We start from the raw sequence: 10976 nt of genomic DNA on the forward strand, positions 1-10976 counted from the left end.
GGCATCTGGACAGGAGCAAGGCTGGTTCACACCCTGCCACGTGCAGATGACACAACCCTGATTGCGGAAAGTGAGGAAGACCCTGAAGATCAAGGATTACAGCCTGCAGTATGGATCACAACTCAATGTAAAGAAAAAGAAAACCCAAATTCTCACAGCTGGACCAACAGGTAATATCACGATACGTGGAGAAAAGTTTGAAGTTGTCAAGGATTTTGTCTCATTAAGATTCAAAATCAATGCTCATGGAAGCAGCAGTCAGGAGATCAAATAACACATTGCATTGAGTGAATCCGATGGACAAAATCTCTTTAGCGCATTGAAGAGCAAGGACGTTACTTTCAGAACGAAGATGCATCTACCCAAGCCATGGCATTTTCAATCACCTGATAAGCACATGAATATTGGACATTGAATAAGGAAGACTGAGGAAAGAGTGATGCATTTGAACTACGGTATGGGTGAAGAATATTGAAAGTACCAGGAATGCCCAAAGAACAAGTCAATCTGTCTTGGAAAAAAGTACAGCCACAATGCTCCTTAGGAGCAAAGATGATGAGACCTTGTCTCATGTACTTTGGACATGTTGTCGGGAGAAGGACATCATGCTTGCTCAAGTAGAGGGGCAGCAAAAGGAAGAGGAAGGCTCTCAAGGAGGTGGATTGACACAGTGGCTGCAACCATGGAGCCTGAACACCCAGAACATAAGAACACCTGTGAGGATGGCACAGGACCGAGCAGTGTTTGGTTCTGTTGCTCACAGGGTTGCTATGAGTTGGAACCAACTCGATGGTACCTAACAACAACAACAACATGAAGCCAGAGCTTTATTTCCTCTGCGTCCTATCACCGCAGAGGCAGACTTGAAACAACAACGTCCCAACAGCAAAGACGTTCTGAGTGCTATCCAAGCGTGCTGAAAGGGGGACTCACCTTTTCTAAATATTTTCAACAATGAAATGGAAATAACAGTTATCAGGTTGCCCTGAACTCACTAGGAAATGAAATTAACCATAAACACACCCCCTCCCCGCCCATCTTTCTTCCCCGTATCTCCTCCATTCTCCAAATAGTCTGCTAAATGAACATTTTACTGCAACATCGGGTGCTAGGGCATCCGTGAGTGACGATTACGGCGACTGGAACAGGAATGGAGAAAGGGAGAAAGTATCGCTCCTGTAAACTCCAGGTGAATTCACTGGTATTTCTCAGCCCGAAACCCAGCTATGCAAGTAGGTGGGATGGACTGCAGGCTGAGAAATAGGAGATCTCCGCTCCATGATTTGCCTGCCATCTTGAACAAGTCACCTCGCTCATCTGGTCCTGGTTTCTCACGTTCAAAATGCACGGAAATGATATCTGCTTGTTACCTCCCGCCCCAGAAACATGAGACTGGTTCCGCCTGTGTTGGAAGATCAAGAAGCTCTGGGATTCACAAGGGTCCTTCCAGACTCCCACGGGGCGTCCAGATAAAAATCTCAATTCAATCAACCAAGAGAAATTTTTTGCCTAGTTATTACTCCCAGGCTGGTGGCTCTCAAGGCCAGCCAGACCACTAGGCTCCAATTACAGAAAGGCCATTAGGCCTAAACTCAAAGAGGCTGCACGCAGTGGATAAGTACCAGAGAGGAGTAAACAAACCCCTCCCTTCCTTGCACCCCACCCACATGTTAATCCATCCCACTCCCCAGCAGGAGTGACACAGGGTCTCCAAGCACATTGTTGTCAGGTACCTTTGAGTCTGCCCCCATAGAACAGTCTAGTCTGAGTCTCCCTCCTGTGGAGCTACAGACTGAGTTCAAACAATAGCCTTCCCCTTAGCAGCTGAGCACTATCTCTTTATGCCCCCCAGGACTTCCCTTCTTAAAGCTTAACAGGGCCAGTTTGAAAAGAGAAGAGAGGCTTTGGGTCCAATGGAAGGGAATCTCTTCTTCGCATTTCCTGGTGCACACACTCACTCTTCACCGGCTTTCTGCCTCCAACTCGGTGCTTGGCCACTCCCTGGGGACCCCTCTGCACCTCCCAGGCCTTGGTTCTTGCGTGCAGCGCATGCACGCAGCATGCTGCCTTTTGGTTGCTGGTTCACTCGCCTGCCTCGGATTGAGACCCTGGCCCCTCAATCTTTCCTCCACCTCCCCCAGGCCTGGCTCCCAGTTGGGTCCAGTCATTTTTTGCTGAGCCACACTGCTGTCACCAGGCAGGTGAACCAGGAAGGAAATGGCTGAGAGGACATGGTCACCTTTAACTCATGACCTTTGGAGATAGAAGATCCCTTAAGAGCTCATGAAATCGGTTTCCCCAGAGTAAGACCAATGAAACCCTGGTGAGACTCCTTCAGGTGCTGCGCGTCTCTGACCCTGGTTCCCAGCGTAAGTGAGCCCAAAGCCCTCTCCTCCCCTCAACTAGCTCTGCTTCTCTTTTTGTCCAGTTTGTTTGATAGTTGTGTTCTTAAGACATCTTTATCAACCAAAGATTAAGCCATAACTTTTTATGGTGGAAAATGTCAAACACACACAGACCTAGAGACACTAGTAGAATAAACCCCGTAACAGGTACCTAGGAACCTGGGCCCCTGAGTGGCACACATGGTTTGTGTTCAACTACTAACCTCACGGTTGGCTGTTCAAACCCACGCAGTGGCACTGCGGAAGAAAAGCCTGGTGATCTGCTTCCATAAAGGTTGCAGCCAAGAGCCCTGTGCTTCAATTCTGTAACACACGGGGTCATCGTGCACCAGAGTCAACTGGACCTCAGCGTTACCCATCACCCAGCTTCAGAATGATCCACCCACGGCCAGTCCTGTGCATCTATAATCAAGGAATTGTTTTGAGGCAAATTCCAGGCATCGTGTCAGATTCATACTTTAAAATTTGAATTCGTTGGTGGGAAGGGCGGAAATTGATTTAAATGGAAAGAGAGCCTCTTTCTTGGGTCACGGCCCATTAAGTGTAGTTTGGTTTGTTTGTGTGTTTGCTGGGGAGCAGACAGGGAATCCTTGGGATTGCATCATAACGTTCCCAAACTCATTTTGCTTTGTTTTGTTTTTGCAGCCAAACACTTAGTAGCTGTCAGAAGAAAAAAACAACAACAAGATGACAAGCCTTGTGTAGCATCTCAGTGGTGACTTTGCAAAAACCGGATCCTCTGAACGATGGACCAAAGATGAGCTAAAGCAGGGGCAGTCAAGCCAACGGAGACCTGGTTTCACTCGGCTAACACACGCCGTTTCCCCGTGTTAAAGAGTTGTAGTCCATGCGCGCGCGTGCGCGCGCACACTCACGCACACACCTGTGCCGGCTTCTCACTCATCTCCAAACCCACAACCGAGAGACAAACACCTCTATACACCCACCCGCTCCCATTCACCTGCAGCCACCTGGTTTTGGCAGCTGTTTCTAAACCCTTCGGAGAACGGGGAGCTCCAGGACTAGAGGACTTTTCTTTCTAACGTAGCACGGTCCTCCACAGAGGCTGCCATTGGGAGCTCTTGGGGGATCGCCCCAGGATGAGTCAAAATATATATCCCCCACCCGCCCCGGTGTCCCACCGAGCATGCGCCTTTGGGGTGCCAGGGTAAGAACCCGTAAAGAACAGGGCCTAGTGGCTGAGGCTGTTGATGCTGCTGATTGCTAGCTCTGTTTACATGCTTACATCTGTGACGGAGAAAACTTTCCTACCCACTCAATCCTTGCACTGCTCAGGGGTCACCCTGCCAATCTCCGCCCCCTTGGCACACAGTACTCTCACCTGGGGTAGACGGAGCGGGAAGGAGAGGCTGAGAGAGAGAACTGGTCTTTATTCGAATCTCCCTTCACTCATGCTGTTCAAACCTACTGTCATTAAGTCCATCAAGATCAGCGGGTCTCCATCTTCTCGTGCCGCGACCCTTTCATACAGTTCCTCATGTTGTGACGACCCCCCAACCATAACATTATTTTCATTGCTACTTCATAGCTGTGATTTTGCGACTGTGATGAATCGGGCGACCCCTGTGAAAGGGCCGTTCGACCCCCAAAGGGGTGGGGACCCACAGGTTGAGAACTGCTGATCTAGATGCTGAGCGGCCTGATTCCATGGGACAGACTAGCACCGGCCCTGTGGGTTTCCAAGACTGTAATTCTTTACAGGAGTTGAAAGCCTCATCATCCTCCCATAGGGTGGCTGATGGCTTGAACTGCTGACCTTGTAGTTAGCAGCCCCAACAGGAACCCACTCCTCCACCAGGGCTCGGTATGCAAGGGTGCTAGGGGCTGTCTGTTTCCATTCTCACAAGTCTCTGTATTTTCAGCAGCGGCATGTTACAGATAGAAGACACGGGTTCAGAGGAGTTATAATGTGTTTACCCAAAGCCACACAGCCAATAACCACTAGAGTCTGGATTCTCCTGCACGAGTTCCCAGTCACAAAACCCTAGGTCTCCTCTTTGCACCTGTAATCTCCATCCCCCTCCCCCAAGAATGTGGAACCTCCTTTTAGATATGTTTTAAGTTTTCATTTTGAAATCATTTTAAACTTACTAAAAAGTTGCCAAGAGAGCACAAAGAGTTTCCCTTATGGCCAACACACAAGTTTTCCCACATCGTGACATTTTCTAAGGTCCCTGGTTCCTTTCATGTCAAAAGTGTCACACCCCCTCCAGTGACCGCAGTTGGATGTGGAGTATTTGTTGTGGATACTTGTCCATAGGCTCTAACGGTTAAGGCATTCACGGCTAACCAAAGGGCTGGCATTTGGCTCAGAGGCAACCTGGCAGAGAATCCCAGCGCTCTACTCTGAAAATGGAAAGGCCCCTGGCGCACACGTGACTCTGACATACATGGGCCACCATGTGCAGGAGAGTCTACTCTACAGCAACTGGTTGACAGAATCACCATCGATCGCGTAAGAATCACAACAAGGAACTTAACACTGATGTAATACTAAGAACTCATCCACACGCCTGACTCTAGTAGCCCCGCTGGTCCTGCTCATGTCCTCGTTCAGGTGTAGGAGGAAGCCAGGAGCACAGATGACCATTGAATTGTCATGTCTCCTGGGGCGTCTCTGATCTGGGACAGTCCCCTGTCATCCTTCATCTTTCATGACCTTGGCACTTTTGGAAAGTTACCACCCATCATTGGAGGCTGGCCTCAATTTGGGGGGCCCCTTTACTGTACAAAGTGTCACAAACTCTCCCCTGACTGTAGTTCACTCTGAGTACCGGTGGTCAATACTTGTCGATGGGCTTTTTGACTGGAAGCCCCTGGGCATTTAGGAAGGTCTTTGCTTTCATTCAACACAATGGCGTCCCCTCCATTGTGGAAAGGGCACAGATCTCTGTACGACCTTTCTTTCCATCTCCAGGCATTGCTGGGATAGATGTAAAAGGATGTAGGGGAAGTGGAGGTTCACCAAGAGGAGACTGGGATTCAATTCCCAGGTGATGCACCTCACGTGCCGCTGCCTGTCTGTGGAGCCTGAGGTGTTGCCAGGATGTTGAAGACGTTCGGTGGAGCTTACAGATGACAGAGACTAGAAAGAAAGGCCTGGCTAAAGTCAACCAAAGAGAACCCTTTGGATCACAACACTCAGATGGATGTCTGATCATAGGGATGATGGGAGCCCCTGGGCATGGGGCTGCCGCTGGTCAGTGCGACGGGGCTGGGGCACCGCTTGACAACCACTAGTGTGTGACACTAACAGCAACAGTCCTCCGGCTCTCTTGGAGGCTCCCTCTGAGCTCAGCAGCCACAGCCACACAGACCAAAGTTGAAATCCTCAGAGGAAGTTAGAAGAAGACACCAGAGAGCGAGGTGCATGCAGTCAGATAGCGATACGGCAAGCTAATGGTTAGTGTATGCTTTTGGTTTGGTGGTGGCTAGGCTGAGTTCTGCAGGCCTTGTCTCACTGAAGCCTCACAGCCACCTCTGGCCCAGCTTCTGTTCTACAGAAGCTGACATTAAGATTCTGATTCTAGAAGCGACTTGCCCAACTTACACCGCAGCACTGGAATGTGAGTCCCGTTCCCTCCTAGACCGTGCTCATTGCCTCCAGAAGCATCTCCCACTCGTTTATTTTTCAGGGGTAGATCACCAGGCCTTTCTTCCAAGGCACCTCCGGCTGAACCTGAATCAGCCTCCAGCCTCTCCGTGAGCAGCAGAGTACACCGACTCTCCGTACAACCACGGGCTCCAGAAAAAGAACAGGGCACACGCAAATACAAACAGAGCGAGGGAGTCCCGGCTGGAGAGTGAATGCTGCATGCGCATCCAAAGACTCCGGGCCTGGCGCCTTCTCCTTCTTTGTTTATAAAGAGATTGGCAGGTGTGGGAGCCATAGCAACACAAGGAGATGTAAGCATAAGGCAGAAGAGGAAAGGGAGCCCCTATTTGACGAGGGAATCAACATGATTTCATTCAACCTATCCCCAGCTTTCAGAAACACTGAGTGGTAACCTCCAGGTGAGCAATGTGAGCCCACTAGTCACTTCTCAGGCGAAAGATGATCCTGTAAAGATCTAGAGTCTCAGAAACACAATAGGGTCGCTATCGGTCGGAATTGACTCCAAGTTGTCAGTGAGCGAGTCTCGGGACCTGAGAAATTGGTGATTCGACAGCAGACAGCTCGTCTTTCATGTGGGAGGCTCAAGAATCCATTGCAAGACAAGTCATCCCCCATCAGAGAAGCCTTGGGTGAGCTTCCAGGCTAAGATAGACTAGGAAGGGAGGCTCAGCAAATTGCTCCCCAAAATCAGCCCACGAAAGTCCTGTGGTTGACAACAGAACACAGTCTCCTTCACAGTCAATCACTGGAACAGCACAGGACTGGAGGTGCATGGGCTTGGTACAAGGGGAGGGCTGGCTCAATGAGAGCTGAGAACAGTCTAGGGAGAGCGCTGAATGCAAAGCCCTCGGGGTGTGCACTTAGGGTCTCTACTCTCTCTGCCCTTCCTCTGTGCCTTCCTCCCCAGGCACAGTCTGCTCCTGGCCTGTAGAGGCTCGAGTCCAGGGGAGTCTCCTGCTGCACAGTTCCTGCCAAGCAGACCATGCCGCTTCTCAACATGTGTCCGAGACGCAGGGATGATGGAGAGGGATAAAGACAATGCCGAGGAGTACAGGACCCAAAGAGGAGAGGACAGAGGTTCAGCTGACTCAGGCAACTGTGCACCTCTGATTGTCAGGCACGAAACAGCTGGGGGTGGGAGTGGGGGTGTTCTTCTGGGGTCAGGGCATGGCCTCAGAGTATCTGATGTTCCTGAGGCTCTAGCAAGACAGGCTGGGCGGAAAGGTGATCTGGGATTCAACCCTGGGTCTCTGAGTCCTGCTGATGGAGTGCGGAACAGAGCGCCCTCGAGCACGCATCCAGTTTGGTGCTGTATCCTTATAGGGAAAGCAATGGACTCTAGGCCCAGGGGGTTTAAATAACCAGCTCAGGATCACACAGCTGGGCAGGGACCAAAGTGGGATTTAAATCGTGTCCTTCTGGCTCCAAAGCCCACGCTCTTCCTGTCAGTCAGCAATAATGGAATGAGAAAAGGTCTGCTTCTGGCAAAATGGTCCCAAGCCAGGATAATGATCACCATGATTGCCAGGATGGGAACCATCATTATTTGTCATTAAGGAATCAGGAAACAAGACTGACGAGGCCCTCACGGGATCATCACAATGCCTCTTGCTTGCCGGTTTGATGTCAACGCCCATTCACATACGTATAAGTGCACTCGCTCACACTCACTCTTGCACAACCCTCTCTTCACTTTTATACACGCACACACATGCATTCTCTCCTACACCCGCTTACACACTTGCACACACTGAGGGCTGAGCACAGCACTCTTAATCTGGAATGGGGATGCGCCAGGAGGGAGGGGAAAGGCCCAACAAATACCTGTTGAGCACCTACTGGATGCGCAGCCCTTTGCTGGCCACTATGGTGGAATCAGAAGGATTCTTTCGGAGAACACGACGCTGAGCCCCTTTCATTCGCTCTTTCCATAGAGAAGGAAAGTAATTTCACCTGTCCTCTCCAACCGTGGGGAGGAGTCCAGGTGGGATAGTGGGTTACACACTGGGCTGTTAACCACAGGTGAGCCGTTGGAAACCCCCGGCCCTTCCTCACGAGAAAGGTAAAGACTTTATCCACCCGTCAAGAGTGACAGTCTCAGAAATCCACATGAGTAGGTCCATGCTGCCCGATAAGGGGGCTATGTGTTGAAATCCACTCCATAGCAGTGAATACGATTTGGAGTTTTCTCCGCCAACGCTGGGGAGGACCCTGGAGACATCCTCTTGAAACAGGGAGCCTGGGAATCGCTTGCCCTGTAGGTCATGTGTGAAGTCCATTCCTTTGATTCCAGCATTTGGGCCCGTATTCGTAGGCTCCAGCCTTGACTACCGATTGCTTGCTAGCAGCTCGGGCACTCAACTGGCAGCTTATTCAGTGGTATCTATTTCATTCTGAGGTAGGGGCCATGTGCACCCCACTTTCACTTTTCCCAAACACAGGGGAGGTATCCAACGTGTACTCTACACAACATACACACATATGATCTGTCTCGGGAAGGGGATCTGTCTCGCTTGGGCCATACGGTACTCGCTTGCCAGCTCCTTCCATCCAGGCTCCACTTCCAACTTGGCTTTCTTCCCAGCAAACAAGAGGCCGCTCACTCATCCCCACCCTCCTCCTAGTATCCACCCCCCCTCCTCTCCCTCTCCTCCAATTCAGAGCACTGCTGGGCTTCTCCAACACACAGGCTGGAAACAAGAGTGGGGGAAAGAGCAAGCCAGCAATTCCCAATCTCTCTCCTTCCCGCTCCTCACCTCTCTGGAAATCCATGTCCCACAGCCTCCTGCCCGAAAAGCCTTATTCAGTCACTCTGTGTGTGGGGAAGACACACCCAATAAATAGGCTAACACGCCCATCTCGGATGTCACTTGGCAAGAGAAGGATTGCTCCAAAGAGAACAACGATGTGGGGAAAGTGAGGACTGAAGCTCACAGGTGAGAACCATGCCTTAGCACTCGGGCCACCAAGCTGTCTCTCCTGGCCATGCCCTCCAGTACCATCTATAAACACCCATGTGCCTATGTGCAGATGTAAGCAAGGGACAGCTAAGGCTGTGAGACGGCCATGCATCTGGTTCAAAGTAAGTTCAAAGTCCGGAGCGGGGAAGAGTCCTTCCAGTAGGGGGTAGAACTGGCCGAAGCAGGAATTGAAAGGCTACAGTGAAAATAATCTACTCACAATTGTGGGCCTAAACTGCCTCCCCTTTTTCTGGGATTGTCTGAATCCATAGGCCCATGACAATGTCCACTGCCTATTGGCCATGAAAGGATTGCTTTTTTTAAAAAAAAATTTTTATTGGGGGCTCTTACACAGCTCTTATCACAATCCATACATCCATCCATTGTGTCAAGCACATTTGTACATAGGTGGGCATCAACACTTTCAAAATGTTTTCTTTCTATTGAGCTCTTGGTATCAGCTCATTTTTTCCCTCCCTCCTCCACCCTCCCTTCCTCATAAACCCTTGATAATTTATAAATTGTTATCATTATTTTTCATGTCTTACATTGACCGCTGTCTCCCTTCACCCACATTTCTATTGTTTGTTCCCCTGGGAGGGGGTTATATGTTGATCCTTGTGATCGGTTCCCCTTTTCTACCTCTACCTTCCCCTTCCCCTCCTGCTATCACTACTCTCATTAACGGTCTTGAGGGGTTTATCTGTCCTGGATTCCCTGTGTTTCCAGCTCTTATCTGTACCTGTGTACATGCTCTGGTCTAGCTGGATTTGTAAGATAGAATTGGGGTCATGATAGTGGGCAGGGGGAGCAAGCATTAAAGAACTAGAGAAAAGTTATATGTTTCATCAGTGCTATACTTCACCCTGACTGGCTCATCTCTTCCTTGTGACCCCTCTGTAAGGGGATGCCCAATTGTCTACAGATGGGCTTTGGGTCTCCACTCGCACTCCCCCTCATTCACACCGACATGATTTTTCATTATGCATCTTTGATGTGAAAGGCTTGCACTTTTACCATGATAGACTCGCCTTACTTGCTGAGGGCGAGGAAGACTTGATGAAGATCAAGGATTGCAGCTTCACTCTGCACTACAGCTCAATGTCAAGAAAACAAGAATCCTCACAACTGGACCCATGGGTGACGTCACAATACACCAAGAACAGACTGAAGTGGGTCAAGGATTTTGTCTTGCTTGGATCCACAATCAATGCTCATGGAAGCAGCAGTCAAGAGATCAAACAATGCAATACATTGGATTAATCTGCTGCCCAAGACCTCTTTTAAGCATTGAAATGCAAGAATGTTACTTCGAGGACTAAGGTGCGCCTAACCTAAGTCATAGTATTTTCAATCACCTCCTATACATGTACACGTTTTACAGTGAATAAGGAAGACCGAGGACGAATCAATGCATTTGAATTATGGAACTGATGAGGAATATTGAAAGTACCCTGGGCTGCTGGAAGAACAAACGACTCTGTCTTGGGAGTCGTGCAGCCAGGGAGCTCCTGAGAAGTGAGGATGGCGAGACTAGTCTCACGTACGTTGGACGTGTTCCCCGAGAGAGACAAGTTCCTGGAGAGGGACATCACGTTTGGTAAAGTAGAGGGGCAGTGAAAAAAAGAGGAAGGCACTGGACAAGCTGCACTGACCCAGTGGCTGCAAACAGTGGGCTCAAACATAACCACCATTGTGGGGATAGCGCGAGACCAGGCAGCATTTCATTCAGTTGTGTACAGGATTGCGATGAGTCCAAACTGACTCACAACACTTAACAACAACCTTTATGGTAGAAATGCATAATTGCCAAATACGGAGGTTTCTTTTTGTGAGTGTGATTACACTTAAATTTTTTTTTTTAGTTTCAGTAAAAGTTTACCAAGCATCTCAGTTTTCCATCCCATAGCTTATACGCAGCTTATTTCATTGCATTTGTTGCAATCCTTTCCCTGTAGCACCATCTTCCCCTTT

General features: G+C 49.6%; 1 protein-coding gene across 1 annotated transcript in view; it reads right to left on the reverse strand.

The window, feature by feature from the left end:
- MARCHF4 (membrane associated ring-CH-type finger 4) overlaps positions 1–10976 on the reverse strand; it is a 126561-nt gene that overhangs the window by 107005 nt on the left and 8580 nt on the right. The gene's annotated exons all lie outside the window — the stretch shown is intronic.

This window comes from Echinops telfairi, unplaced genomic scaffold (assembly GCF_000313985.2).
Source record: "Echinops telfairi isolate 266 unplaced genomic scaffold, ASM31398v2 ScPeMD7_3;HRSCAF=10, whole genome shotgun sequence".
NCBI lineage: Eukaryota > Metazoa > Chordata > Mammalia > Afrosoricida > Tenrecidae > Echinops > Echinops telfairi.